Source organism: Bos indicus, chromosome 25 (genome assembly GCF_029378745.1).
Source record: "Bos indicus isolate NIAB-ARS_2022 breed Sahiwal x Tharparkar chromosome 25, NIAB-ARS_B.indTharparkar_mat_pri_1.0, whole genome shotgun sequence".
In the NCBI taxonomy this organism is placed as follows: domain Eukaryota; kingdom Metazoa; phylum Chordata; class Mammalia; order Artiodactyla; family Bovidae; genus Bos; species Bos indicus.
The window spans coordinates 794,653-810,881 of record NC_091784.1 but is presented as its reverse complement, the minus strand read 5'-3'; the positions used below and the strand labels follow the sequence as shown (position 1 = coordinate 810,881).

The 16,229-nt window shown below is 38.8% G+C and overlaps 1 protein-coding gene across 1 annotated transcript in view; it reads right to left on the bottom strand.

Annotated features, from left to right (window-relative positions):
* The window catches only part of LOC139179657 (liprin-alpha-1-like), a 37,761-nt gene extending 21,864 nt beyond the window's left edge, over positions 1-15,897 (bottom strand). Inside the window, exon 1 of the mRNA XM_070779300.1 lies at positions 7,125-15,897. The gene's annotated coding sequence lies outside the window, so the exon portion shown is untranslated. The remainder of the gene's footprint in view (positions 1-7,124) is intronic.
* Between the last annotated feature and the right edge of the window lie 332 nt (positions 15,898-16,229).

Below are 16,229 nucleotides of genomic sequence, written 5' to 3'. Positions count from 1 at the left end.
ATTTTCCATGCAAATAGGGACCAAAAGAAAGCAGGAGTAGCAATACTCATATCAGATAAAATAGACTTTAAAACAAAGGCTGTGAAAAGAGACAAAGAAGGTCACTACATAATGATCAAAGGATCAATCCAAGAAGAAGATATAACAATTATAAATATATATGCACCCAACACGGGAGCACCACAGTACGTAAGACAAATGCTAACAAGTATGAAAGGAGAAATTAACAATAACACAATAATAGTGGGAGACTTTAATACCCCACTTACACCTATGGATAGATCAACTAAACAGAAAATTAACAAGGAAACACAAACTTTAAACGATACAATAGACCAGTTAGACCTAATTGATATCTATAGGTCATTTCATCCCAAAACAATGAATTTCACCTTTTTCTCAAGCGCACATGAAACCTTCTCCAGGATAGATCACATCCTGGGCCATAAAGCTAGCCTTGGTAAATTCAAAAAGATAGAAATCATTCCAAGCATTTTTTCTGACCACAATGCAGTAAGATTAGATCTCAATTACAGGAGAAAAACTATTAAAAAGTCCAACATATGGAGGCTGAACAACACGCTGCTGAATAACCAACAAATCACAGAAGAAATCAAAAAAGAAATCAAAATTTGCATAGAAACGAATGAAAATGAAAACACAACAACCCAAAACCTGTGGGACACGGTAAAAGCAGTTCTAAGGGGAAAGTTCATAGCAATACAGGCACACCTCAAGAAACAAGAAAAAAGTCAAATAAATAACCTAACTCTACACCTAAAGCAACTAGAAAAGGAAGAAATGAAGAACCCCAGGGTTAGTAGAAGGAAAGAAATCTTAAAAATTAGAGCAGAAATAAATGCAAAAGAAACAAAAGAGACCATAGCAAAAATCAACAAAACCAAAAGCTGGTTCTTTGAAAGGATAAATAAAATTGACAAACCATTAGCCAGACTCATCAAGAAACAAAGGGAGAAAAATCAAATCAACAAAATTAGAAACGAAAATGGAGAGATCACAACAGACAACACAGAAATACAAAGGATCATAAGAGACTACTATCAACAATTATATGCCAATAAAATGGACAATGTGGAAGAAATGGACAAATTCTTAGAAAAGTACAACTTTCCAAAACTGGACCAGGAAGAAATAGAAAATCTTAACAGACCCATCACAAGCATGGAAATTGAAACTGTAATCAAAAATCTTCCAGCAAACAAAAGCCCCGGTCCAGACGGCTTCACAGCTGAATTCTACCAAAAATTTAGAGAAGAGCTAACACCTATCCTGCTCAAACTCTTCCAGAAAATTGCAGAGGAAGGTAAACTTCCAAACTCATTCTATGAGGCCACCATCACCCTAATACCAAAACCTGACAAAGATCCCACAAAAAAAGAAAACTACAGGCCAATATCACTGATGAACATAGATGCAAAAATCCTTAACAAAATTCTAGCAATCAGAATCCAACAACACATTAAAAAGATCATACACCATGATCAAGTGGGCTTTATCCCAGGGATGCAAGGATTCTTCAATATCCGCAAATCAATCAATGTAATACACCACATTAACAAATTGAAAAATAAAAACCATATGATTATCTCAATAGATGCAGAGAAAGCCTTTGACAAAATTCAACATCCATTTATGATAAAAACTCTCCAGAAAGCAGGAATAGAAGGAACATACCTCAACATAATAAAAGCTATATATGACAAACCCACTGCAAACATTATCCTCAATGGTGAAAAATTGAAAGCATTTCCTCTAAAGTCAGGAACAAGACAAGGGTGCCCACTTTCACCATTACTATTCAACATAGTTTTGGAAGTTTTGGCCACAGCAATCAGAGCAGAAAAAGAAATAAAAGGAATCCAAATTGGAAAAGAAGAAGTAAAACTCTCACTATTTGCAGATGACATGATCCTCTACATAGAAAACCCTAAAGAGTCCACCAGAAAATTACTAGAAATAATCAATGACTACAGTAAAGTTGCAGGATATAAAATCAACACACAGAAATCCCTTGCATTCCTATACACTAATAATGAGAAAACAGAAAGAGAAATTAAGGAAACAATTCCATTCACCATTGCAACAGAAAGAATAAAATACTTAGGAATATATCTACCTAAAGAAACTAAAGACCTATATATAGAAAACTATAAAACACTGGTGAAAGAAATCAAAGAGGACACTAATAGATGGAGAAATATACCATGTTCATGGATTGGAAGAATCAATATAGTGAAAATGAGTATACTACCCAAAGCAATTTATAGATTCAACGCAATCCCTATCAAGCTACCAACAGTATTCTTCACAGAGCTAGAACAAATAATTTCACAATTTGTATGGAAATACAAAAAACCTCGAATAGCCAAAGTGATCTTGAGAAAGAAGAATGGAACTGGAGGAATCAACCTACCTGACTTCAGGCTCTACTACAAAGCCACGGTTATTAAGACAGTATGGTACTGGCACAAAGACAGAAATATTGATCAATGGAATAAAATAGAAAGCCCAGAGATAAATCCACGCACATATGGACACCTTATCTTCGACAAAGGAGGCAAGAATATACAATGGATTAAAGACAATCTCTTTAACAAGTGGTGCTGGGAAATCTGGTCAACCACTTGTAAAAGAATGAAACTGGACCACTTTCTAACACCATACACAAAAATAAACTCAAAATGGATTAAAGATCTAAACGTAAGACCAGAAACTATAAAACTCCTAGAGGAGAACATTGGCAAAACACTCTCCGACATACATCACAGCAGGATCCTCTATGACCCACCTCCCAGAATATTGGAAATAAAAGCAAAAATAAACAAATGGGACCTAATTAACCTTAAAAGCTTCTTCACATCAAAGGAAACTATTAGCAAGGTGAAAAGACAGCCTTCAGAATGGGAGAAAATAATAGCAAATGAAGCAACCGACAAACAACTAATCTCAAAAATATACAAGCAACTCCTACAGCTCAACTCCAGAAAAATAAACGACCCAATCAAAAAATGGGCCAAAGAACTAAATAGACATTTCTCCAAAAAAGACATACAGATGGCTAACAAACACATGAAAAGATGCTCAACATCACTCATTATCAGAGAAATGCAAATCAAAACCACTATGAGGTACCATTTCACACCAGTCAGAATGGCTGCGATCCAAAAGTCTACAAATAATAAATGCTGGAGAGGGTGTGGAGAAAAGGGAACCCTCTTACACTGTTGGTGGGAATGCAAACTAGTACAGCCACTATGGAGAACAGTGTGGAGATTCCTTAAAAAACTGGAAATAGAACTGCCTTATGATCCAGCAACCCCACTGCTGGGCATACACACTGAGGAAACCAGAAGGGAAAGAGACACGTGTACCCCAATGTTCATCGCAGCACTGTTTATAATAGCCAAGACATGGAAGCAACCTAGATGTCCATCAGCAGATGAATGGATAAGAAAGCTGTGGTACATATACACAATGGAGTATTACTCAGCCATTAAAAAGAATACATTTGAATCAGTTCTAATGAGGTGGATGAAACTGGAGCCTATTATACAGAGTGAAGTAAGCCAGAAGGAAAAACATAAATACAGTATTCTAACGCATATATATGGAATTTAGAAAGATGGTAACAATAACCCTGTGTACGAGACAGCAAAAGAGACACTGATGTATAGAACAGTCTTATGGACTCTGTGGGAGAGGGAGAGGGTGGGAAGATTTGGGAGAATGACATTGTAACATGTAAAATATCATGTAAGAAACGAGTTGCCAGTTCAGGTTCGATGCACGATACTGGATGCTTGGGGCTAGTGCACTGGGACGACCCAGAGGGATGGTATGGGGAGGGAGGAGGGAGGAGGGTTCAGGATGGGGAACACATGTATACCTGTGGTGGATTCATTTTGATATTTGGCAAAACTAATACAATTATGTAAAGTTTAAAAATAAAATAAAATTAAAAAAAAAAAAAAAAAAAAGAAATGCCTCCAGGGGCTGAAACTAAAGAGCCTCTTAGTGAAAGTGAAAGGGGAGAGTGAAAAAGCTGGCATAAAACTCAACATTCAAAAAATGAAGATCATAGCATCCAGCCCCATCACTTCATGGCAAATAAATGGGGAAACAGTGGAAACAGTGACACACTTTATTTTCTTGGGCTCCGAAATTCCTGCAGATGGTGAAATTAAAAGATGCTTGCTCCTCGGAAGGAAACCTATGACAAATCTAAACAGCATATTAAAAAGCAGAGACATTACTCTGCCAACAAAGGTTCATTTAGTCAAAGCTATGGTTTTTCCAGTAGTCATGCATGGATGTGAGAGTTGGCCCATGAAGAAGGCTGAATGCCAAAGAATCAATGCTTCTGAACTGGGGAGTTGGAGAAGACTCTTGAGAGCCCCATGGACTACTAGGAGATCCAATCAGTCAGTCAATCCTAATGCAAATCAGTCCTGAATATTCATTGGAAAGACTGATGCTGAAGCTCCAATACTTTGGCCACCTGATGCAAAGAGCTGACTCATTGGAAAAGAACCTGATGATGGGGAAGACTGAAGGCAGGAGGAGAAGGGGACGGCAGAGGATGAGCTGGTTGGATGGCATCACCGATTCGATGGGCATGAGCTTGAGCAAGCTCCAGGAGTTGGTGATGGACAGGGAAGCCTGGCGTGCTGCAGCCCATGGGGTTGCAACGGGTCAGACACGGAGCGACTGAACTGACTGACAGGGACAGTGGTAAGAGTTGGTTCAAGAATCAGACCATTGAGTCAAAAATGAAAACCACACATTGGTTTCAGCAGCTCTGCAGGTGCCTAAGGCAAGAAGCAAATGTTCAAGCACTCAGAGGAAAAAGGGTGTGGCTTTTAACGGCACAACAACACTGAGAGCTGACTTTCCAAGAACAAGGAAGTCAGAAGATAATGGACTGGCATCTGTAAAATGCTGAGAAACAAATAACCACCAACCTGGAATTCTACATCCAACAAAAACTCTCTTCGAAAGTGAAAGCAAAATAGAGACTTTGAGGGCAAATGGAAATGAGACAACTCATCACCCACACACATGAACTAAAAAAAAAATATTAAGGCAGTGCTTTGGGAAAAAGAAAAGTAGTCTCTGATGGAAATATAAAAAACAAGACCAACAATGAGGTAACTGTGAGGGTAAATACTAACTCTACAAAACAATGATGTTAATGCCAAAAATATATCTAACCGTTTAAAGTGTGACAGTGACAAGGAGGAAACAGTCGTGTCAGGGAGGCAGTAAGAGTACTAAGTTAGACTTGAAAGTAAAACACACACTGTGTCTGCAAATGTACCCCCAACAACCTGACAGAGGAGCACAGAACTAGAGAAACACTTCATACTTCTAAAAGAAGGCAAGAGCAAAAAACACAGACTAGGTGGGACAAACAGAAATCACACAGCAACATGGTGTCTACACACTGAAATATCAACATTATAAACAGAGCCAATACTCAAACTGATTCCAGTGAAAACTATACACTATTCAGAGGTACATGTTAAGATGGAAGGTCTTTTAGACAGGTGAAAGTAAAAGATACCCAAGCTAACACGGACAGAAAACTGATGTGGCAACATCACTGTCAAATAGTGTCTAAAGAAAGAAGCATTACTAGCAATAAAAAAGAACATCTCATACTGATACAAGTTCAGTCTAGCAAGAAGATGAGGATTCTAAACTGGAATGTACCTAATAACATAACCTCAAAATATCAATACATAAAAACTGACAGAAATAGAAAAGGAGTAACAGCCGAGTTCATAATCCCAGTGGGAGACGTTAAAGACACATCTCTCGTGGAACTGGGCTCCCTGGTACGTAGTCACCTGCAACCATGAAGTACCTGAAATGTGGCTGGCTCTACAATGAGATGCGCTGCAAGCCTGAAACACATGCTGGATTTTAAAGACTTAGCATGAAAAAAAGAACGTGAACTATTGCATTAGGTTTTATCATGTTGATTACACACTGAAATGATAATATTTGGGGTGTGTTAAAATAAAATATATTACAGGTAATTTCACCTACTTCTGCTTTTACTCAACGTGGCTACTGGAAGCTGAATTACATGAGTGACAAACCTGATGTAACTGATACACACGGAACACTGCATTCCCTCTGATACATATTATTTTCAAGAGCCCAACGAACATATAACAAAAAGAACATGTAGTGGGCTATTAGGAAAGCTCGAATTATTTCAAAAGACTGAAACAATGCAGAGTATACTTAGGGACTGCAATGGGCTGACAGTTTATGGGCCCTCAAACTTCACCCCGCACGTGGTGATGATCCTAGGAGGCAGGCACTCTGGGAGGGGTCAGGCCAGGAAGGAATGGGCTCCCGTGCTGCGAGGACAGGGAGAAGCAGCAGGCAGTCTAGGAACCAGGAAACATGACTCACCAGACGTGGCACCTGCTGATGATCTTGGGACTCCCCAGCCTCCAGGACTACAAGAAACAACTTTCTGTTGTTTATCAGCTAGTCTACGGGATTTACAACAGTAGCCCAAAAAGACAGGGCTCTTGGATAGTGAAAAAGACAGGGCTCTTTGACAGTGAAGGACAGGGAAGCCTGGCGTGTTGCAGTTCATGGGTCACAAAGAGTCGGACACGACTTAACGAATGACCACCACCACCACCACCACCACCAGTTGATCTGAGTTAAGACTAAAACGGAATTCATGGCTTAGGCTATTTAGTCTGTTTCACACAGGCCAAAATGACTCACATATTTTAAAGTATTTATCCAAAAGTGCCCCTTGATAGCATTTTACAGCCTGTACATAATAGGATGAATACTTTTAAAATAAATTTAATAGTCTATACTTCTAAAATATAATATTTCAAAATATTTTCCTATAAGAGACTTTGAATATTTTTTCAGTAACTCTCCCTCTTTCCCTCTATGACAGGCACTGAACAATGTTGAGGAAAAATCAGTTTGGTGCTAGGAAGTCACAGGCAGGATACTTACCAACTTGAAAGATTAGTAGCAGAAAAAAAAAAAGATTAGTAGTATATACTATATATTCATAGAGAATTACTTGCTGTCATTAATGTTGGAAGAGCAAAACATACCCATTTCCTTATGGTCCTTTCATAAACAATGCTTCTCTAGTTTGTCTTTTAAACACATCAACAGTGTTTCTCTAGTTCTGTGCTCCTCTGTCAGGTCCTTCTGTTATTGTCTGGTGAAGGGGAAACACTGTTATCAGAAAATGAAACTAAAATTATAAGTTAGATATGATGTTATTGTTCTACTTTTGTATGTTTCTGAATCAAGATTAGATAAACAACAGATGGGCTGCCTTCTGTGGCTGAAAATAGAAATAATGGGTTGTTTGTTTTCTACACAAATAATTTTTTTTTAATTCTACAAATGGCTCTAAGGTGAACTCGACAGTCTTGGCTAAGCTGCTTCTATTACGGTAACACATTTCTATTATTGAAACACAGGTTCTAGTATCAAAATTCCTTGGGACATAGATCATTGGATTAGATGGATGAAAGAGAAAAAAATGAAGGGGGAAACTTTAGGAAACGAAACATGTTCTTTTGAAAATCAGTGTTTAAAAGACAAAATGATGATTCTAATACAGAATATAAGAACAATTCTTTTTTAAACCTCAGGAATTATGTACTTGCCACAACAGAATAATGAAATTTTTCTTTGTGTATGGCATTCTAGTAAGAGGCTTAACTTTATTTTCTCATTTAATCTTCACAGCCACCTATGAGGTAGATATTACTGTATTTAACATATTATTCCCTATATTTCCATGAGGAAACTGAGACTCAAAGTGTTACAGATAGGACTGTAAACCCCATATTCTTAATAAATATGTTACATGTGAATGGCTTTCTAGAAATATCAACAAACTTTGAAATGTGTAACTCTTTCATAAAATGCTTTGAGCCTCTTAGAAGCCCCTAAATAAATAGGAAGATGTGGGAAAACAGAAATGAATATTCTCTGTAAAAACAAAAAATAATGCCTGAAGAAACATATAAAATACAAAATAATTATGTGTAATAATAAAATGATAAAGACAGGAGTCAGAGGAACACTAATGGGAGAGTGATCCAAGTTATTATTTGTATTAGAATACTGTAAGTCAAGAGTACATATCATAATTTCTGGGGTAAGCAATAAAAGAATGCACAACTAACTAGGTAATCAGAGAGAGAAATACAATAATACAAAAGAAGTCAAGACAGGAGAGAGAAAAAGAAAAACAGTTTGGAAAAACTGAAATCGAATAAGAAGATGGCAGATATTAACCCAAGTACATCACCAATTGCATTATATATAAATGAACTATCGACTACATAAGAGAGTAAGATTGCTGGACTAGGTACAAAAAAAATTTGCTGATAGGAATGTAAAATGAGGCAACCACTATGGAGAACAGTCTGGTGACTATTCAAGCAGTTAAACATAAAACTGCCACGCGATCCAGAATTCCACTCCTAGGAATATACCCCAAATAATTTTAAATCATGTCTAAGCAAAAATAATCCTGCTTATTTAACTTCTATGCAGAGTACATCATGTGAAATGCCAGACTGGACAAAACACAAGCCGGAATCAAGATTGCTGGGAGAAATATCAATAACCTCAGACGTGCAGATGACATGACCCTTACGGCAGAAAGCAAAGAAGGACCAAAGAGCCTCTGGATGAAAAGTGAAAGAGGAGAGTGAAAAAGTTGGCTTACAACTCAACATTCAGAAAACTAAGATCACGGCATCCAGTCCCATCACTTCATGGCAAATAGACAGGAAAACAATGGAAACAGTGACAGACTATTTTGGGGGCCTCCAAAATCACTGCAGATGCTGACTGCATCCATGATATTAAAAGACACTTGCTCCTTGGAAGAAAAGTTATGATCATCTTAGACGGCATATTAAAAAGCAGAGACATTACTTACCAACAAAGGTCCGTCTCATCAAAGCTGTAGTTTTTCCAGTAGTCATGTATGGATGTGAGAATTGAACTATAAAGAAAGCTGAGTGCCAAAGAATTGAGGCTTTTGAACTGTGGTGTTGAAGAAGACTCGTGAGAGTCCCTTGGACGGCAAGGAGATCAAACCACTCTATCATAAAGGAAATCAGTCCTGAATATTCACTGGAAGGACTGATGCTGAAGCTGAAACTCCAAAACTGTGGCCACCTGATGGGAAGAACTGATTCACTGGGAAAGACCTTGATGCTGGGAAAGATTGAAGACGGGACGAGAAGGGGACGACAGAGGATGAGATGGTTGGATGGCATCACCGACTAAATGGACAGAAGTTTGAGCAAGCTCTGGCAGTTGGTGATGGACAGGGAGGCCTGGCATGCTACAGTCCATGGGGTCGCAGAGAGTTGGACACGCCTGAGCGACTGACCTGAACTGAAGCAAAAATGTGCATATGAATGTTCATAACAGAGCAGTGTTACTCATAATAACCATAAAGAGCAAAATAAAGCAAAAGCAAGCAAAGGAAACGAAATAACAAAGAAGAGAAGTCAATGACACTGAAATCAGAAAATCAATTTTTTTTTAATATTTTATTTTATTTTATTTTTTTTAAAAATCACACAACCCAAGAGCTGGTTCTTTGAAAACTTTAGTGCAATTGATAAGGTTCTAGTACAAATGATTTAAAATGACAGAGAAACACAACTTAACCAATATCAAGAATGAAAAAGAGGGTATCACTAGAGACCATACTGACATTAAAAATATAATAAGGAAGGACTTCCCTAGTGGCCCAGTGGTTAAGAATCTGCCTGCCAATGCAGGGGACATGGGTTCAATCCCTGGTCCAGGAAATTCCCTCAAGCTTCAGAGTGACATGCCCATGTGCCACAACTACTGAAGCCCACACACTCTGCAGCCCAGGCTCTGCAACAAGAGAAGCCACCACAATGAAAAGCCTAAAACAAAGAGTAGCCCCCACACTCTGCAACTAGGGAAAGACTGCACACAGCAATGAAAACCCAGCACAACCAAAACTAACTTTCACTTTCCAATAAAAATGTTAAAAATACTTAAGTAATATTACAAACAACTCTATGCATATAAACCAGACAATTTAGATGAAGTAGACCAATTCCTCAGACTGCCAAAACTCACCCAAGATGAAACTGATAATATGAACAGTCCTGTAACAATTCAACAAATTGAATTTGTAGTTTAAAATCTCCTGAACAAAGATGTTCAGGCCTGATGCTTTCATTGGTAAAATCTAACAATTTTAAAGGGATACCAATTCTACACAATCTCTTCCAGAAAACAGCAGAGAACTAATCCAAACCAATTCTATGAAGTCCGGATTACTTAATATTCAGTTCAGTTTAGTTGCTCAGTCGTGTCCAACTCTTTGAGACCCCGTGGATTGCAGCAAGCCAGGTATCCTTGTCCATCAGCAACTCCCAGAGTTTACTCAAACTCATGTCCATTGAGTTGCTGATGCCATCCAACCGTCTCATCCTCTGTGGTCCCCCATCTCCTCCTGTCCCCCAATCCCTCCCAGCATCAGTCTTTTCAAATGAGTCAACTCTTCACATGAGGTGGCCAAAGTATTGGAGTTACAGCTTTAGCATCATTCCTTCCAAAGAACACCCAGGACTGATCTCCTTTAGAATGGACTGGTTGCATCTCCTTGCAGTCCAAGGGGCTCTCAAGCATCTTCTCCAACAGCACAGTTCAAAAGCATCAATTCTTTGGTGCTCCAAAAATCAAGACACTGTGGTATTGGTGGTGAAATAGGCACAAAGATCAACAAGACAGAATAGAGAACCCAAATATAAATCTATACAAGGACAGATAACTGATTTTTGAGGAAGAAGCAAAAGCAGTTCAATGGTGGAAGGATAGATAGCCTTCCCAACAAATGGTGCTTAAGCTATTGGATATTCACAGGCAAAAAAATGAAACTCACTTGATACAAATTAACTCAAAATTGATCATAGATTTACATGTGAGACATAAAGCTATAAAACTTCAGAGAATTTGCAGACCCACTGAAGAATTCTTAGAAACGACACCAAAAATGCAGTCCCTAAAAGGAAAAAAACTTGGTAAACTGGACTTTGTTAAAATTTAAGACTTCTAGCCTCCTAGACTTTGTTAAAAGGCTGAAAAAGCAAGCTATAGACTAGAATAAACTATTTACAAACTATATTTCCAACAAAGGATTTGTATCTAGAATCTATAAAGAACTCTCAAAGCTCAAAAGTAAAAAGCAATTCAACTGAAAATGAACAATAGACATGAACGGACATTTTATCAAAGAAGATACATGAATGGCACATGAAGATGTTCAATATTATTAGTCATAAGGGAAATGCAAATTGAAATCATGTAAGATATCACATCATCTGAGAAAAGCTGAATAAAAAATAGTGAAAATACCAAATGGTGGTAAGAATGCTGAGAACATACGTCTCTCATACACTGCTGGTAGAATGTAAAATGGTAGAACTTCTATGGAAAATAGCTGAGTAGTTTCTTAAAAATTCAAATACATGCTTATCCTGCAACCCAGCAATCACACTCCTGGGCATTTATTTACATGAAAGGAAAATTTACGTCTGCACAGAAACCTGTACATGAATGTTCAGAGCAGCTTTACTTGCAATAGCAAAAAGCTGGAAACAACTCAGTATCCTTCAGTGAACGATTAAACAAACTGCAGAACATCTCTGTAACGGAATACTTCTCAGCAATTAAAAACAGTCACTACTGGTTCATGAAGCAACTTGGATGGGTCTCAAGGTATTATGCTAAACGAAAAAAGTCAATCTCAAAAGATTATACACTGTATGAATCTATTTATATAACATTCTTGACAAAATTATAGGGACAGAAAACAAATTAGTGGTTGCCTGGGAACAGGAAAGAGTGGTAGGGAGAAAGGAAGCACAAGAAAGATGTGGTGATAAAAACAGTTCTGTATCATTTGGGGGTTTTGTTTTCTTTTTGCCATGCTGGGGGACTTGTGGGATCTCAGTTCCCCAACCAGGGATCTGAACTCGTGCCCCCTGCAGTGGAAGCACAGAATCCTAACCACTGGACTGCCAGGGAATTTCCACAGTATCTTAACCAAAGTGATGGCTCCATGAACTTATACATGTGATACAAATGCAAAGACAATAAAAATACATGGACATGTGCATATACAGACACAAAAATGAGTACATGTAAAAACGGGTGAAATATGATAACGGGCTAAAGAGTATACCTATGATAACTTTCCTTTTTTTTTTTTTTTAGATCACCTGTGCCTTTAAAACTTTTTATTTATTTATTTGGCTGTGCTGGGTCTTCACTGCTGAGTGCAGGCTTTCTCTAGCTGCAGTGAGTGGGGGCTACTCTCTGGTTGCAGTGTGCGGGCTTCTCATTGCAGCGGCTTCTCTTGTTGCAGAACACAGACTCTAGGGAATAGAGGCTTCAGTAGTTGTGGTACCTGGGCTCAGCTGTCCCGAAGCATGTGGGATCTTCCTGGATCAGGGATCAAACTGGTGCCCCTAGTATCAAACTGGCAGGAGGATGCTTAACCACTTGACCACTAGGGAAGTCCAAGGTCCCAGTTTTGATACTAATGGCTACATAAGATAGCAAGGCACAGTTCCCCAGCCCCCTGCCCCCAGTGAAACTAGCTACAGTATATAGAATTTCTACACTCCTTTAATTTCCTGAGCTGCTGCTGTTGCTAAGTCGCTTCAGTCGCATCCAACCCTGTGCGACCCCATAGATGGCAGCTCACCAGACTCCCCTGTCCCTGGGATTCTCCAGGCAAGAACACTGGAGTGGGTTGCCATTTCCTTCTCCAATGCATGAAAGTGAAAAGTGAAAGTGAGGTCGCTCAGTCGTGTCTGACTCTTGGCCAGCCCATGGCCTGCAGCCTACCAGGCTCCTCCATCCATGGGATTTTCCAGGCAAGAGTACTGGAGTGGGTTGCCATTGCCTTCTCCCTGTGAGTCTATAACTATTTTCAAGTTTAGGGATTCCCTGGTGGTCCAGTGGTTAAGAATCCACCTTGTAATGCAAGGGACACCAGTTCAATCCCTGGTCTGGGAAGATCCCACATGCCACAGGGCAACTGAGCCAGTGGGCCACAACTAGTGAGCCCGAGCTCTGGAGCCTGCAAGTTGCAACTATTAAGCCCACGCTCCATGACTACTGAAGCCTATGCACTTTCCAGCCTGTACCCTGAAACAAGAGAAGCCCCTGCAACGGAGAAGCTCTTAAACCACAACTAGAGAAAGACTGTGTACAGCAACAAAGACCCAGTGCCACCAAAAAAAAAAAAAAAAATTCAAAGCTTAAAAATGCATTATATTCACATGCTGATGTATGTACAGACATCATACATACAAGCATATGTATGCCTTAAGTAAGTCTCAAACTTGCTTAGTCCTCAACTATACAATACCAACTAATCTGATATTGATATGTTACCATGTTAGTAAAACCTGCATTTGTGAGCCCCATCATGAATTATAAAACTGACTTGAATCACCATTTTGTGCTGTTTGCACTGAGTATAAGACTTTAAGTGTATGCTTCTGTCACTCACTAGCTGTAAGTATCTTGTGCTGTGGCTCAGCTAGCATTGACGGACACTCACTACAGGCTGGGCAGTGCTGTAAGTGCTTCACACACCTAACTTAATCTTCTCAACAATCCCATAAGGCAGGTACTATCATTAGTCATACCATTTGATAATAAATGTGAAGAAAAGAAGACACAGAAAGCTAAGTAGCTCGCCGAAGATCACAGAGCTACAAAGACAGTCCCAAGAGTTCAACCTTGGCATTCTTGTCCAGAGCCCTTGAGCTTATTAACCAGTTTGTTCTCTGTAACCTCTCTAAATTACAGCTTTTCCTCTATAAAGTGGTGTTAATATATATAGAAGTATTAAGGAGATCAAACCAGTCCAGTCAATCCTAAAGGGAATCAACCCTGAATATTCACTGCAAGGACTGATGCTGAAGCTCCAATACTTTGGCCACCTGATGTGAAGAGCCGACTCACTAGAAAAGACCCTGATGCTGGGAAAGACTGAGGGCAGGAGGACAAGGAGATGACAGAGGATGAGATGACTGGATGGCATCACAGACTCAATGGAGATGAGTTTGAGCAAATTCCGGGAGATGGTGAAGAACAGGGAAGCCTGGCATGCTGCGGTCCATGGGGTTGCAAAGAGTCAGACACAACTTAGCAACCGAACAACAACAACATATACAAATAAGAATATATAAAATAGGATACAGCTCCTAGTAAATGACAGCTTAAAAACAGATTAGGAAAGAGTTACAAATTAATAAACCTGCAGAAGGCCTATTTGATGGGCACCAGGAACCCTGCTCAATTCCCTGTGCTCAATCAACTACTAAGTGAAAAAGTCAATTGTCAACTGGAATGGTGTTTTTAAGAAGCAAAATAAAACATGCATTAAAATCTAAATCCCAATTCTGGGTGAAAGAAACCAGACATAAAAAAGTACATTCATATAAAACTCTAGAAAATGAACACACTAATCCACAGTGACAGAAAGCCAATCAGTGGCTGTTTCTGCAGGGAGTCAACTCAGAGGGGTGGACTACAATGGTCACAGGAAGTTTTTGCAGCGTAGTAGTGTCAGTTGCCTGGAGAATCCCAGGGACGGGGAAGCCTGGTGGGCTGCCGTCGATGGGGTCGCACAGAGTCGGACATGACTCAAGCGACCTAGCGGCAGCAGCAGTGTTAGTCGCTCAGTAGTGTTGGACTCTGTGCGACCCCACGGACTGCGGCTCACCAGGCTCCTCTGTCCATGGGATTCTCCACGCAACAATAGTGGAGTGGATTGCCATTCCCTTCTCCAGAGGATCTTCCCAATCCAGGAATCGAACCTGGGTCTCCTGCATTGCAGGCAGATTCTTTAGTGTCTGAGCCACAGGGAAGATCCCTAGGAAGCTTTTGAGGTGATGGAAATGTATGATATCTTGATAGTGATGATGGTTTCACAGATATATACTTCTGTCAAAACTCAAGCTGAACACTGTTCAATGGGTACAGTTAACTGTATACAAATCATACCTCAATACAATTATGTCAAAACAAAAAACATTAATATTTTTCAAATAAGCAAACTGCCCTGATTAGAACTCTTCACAATTTTTAACTTCATCAAAGTAAAAATTAAATGTTAGCCAGCATACTGCCAAGTTGAGAATATATATAAGGAACACAGACTCTCAAAGCTCTATAAAGGAGGAAAAAAGAATCTTCAGCTGATAAAGTTTTTAGAAGATTCTTACTGAGTACTCCCCTAAGCAGCAGCACTTTTATTCACTAAATTAAGACCAGGGTATATGAAGTTTACAAACTCAAAAATAACTTTCTAATATTAAGTTTCTGGTTTCTTCAACAAAGGTGCAAGACAGGGAACCTTCTATTTTTTGTTCAAAGTCAAATCAACCAAGCCTTTGTGCTCCTATTCTCTTTCTTCTTTGAAATTTCCATTCCTGTTACCATAGGAACCTGCTAGCTGACAAGCCTTCAAGCATAGCAACAGCCCAAGCTTAGCAAGGAGTGTGAAAGGGGAACAGAGTCAAAGGCCAAAATTTGACTCGTGAGATTCAGAATTCCAATCTCTGTCACCCTACAAAGGGTCTGAGAACCACAGAAACTGTATCCTACAGGGTTTGGGAATATTATGACTAAATTTACTAAAAGTGAAACCAAATGTGGAACGGCCTTGAAAATTCAAAAATGGTATTCATTCTATTTTAGATCCAAATTAGAGTAAGAAATTATTTTAAACAATTTTTTAGAATAATTTTAAGTGACATAAAATAAGACCTTTGAAAACATTTTTGTAAGAATAAAATTCTAAAGAGAAAAGGTCTAAAACTTTAAGAATTACTTTATATAGAATATATAAAAAATTCTATGTTTGTAAAATACCTTTAGTCCCATAGATTTGCTTTTCTTTTACAAATTTATTTTGTTAATGTCTTATGACAGCATATTAAATACTTTCCAATATTAGTTCAGTGAGCTAGTTTGCAGAAATATGACTTTATCACAGGAGTATATTTATCTTAAGTCAAAGGGGAGCTCCTGGAGCAGCCCATAAAATCTGACTTTTCTTCAGGAAGTACTTTTAACATTTCAAGTATCATGAATGGTTGTGAATTATAGTC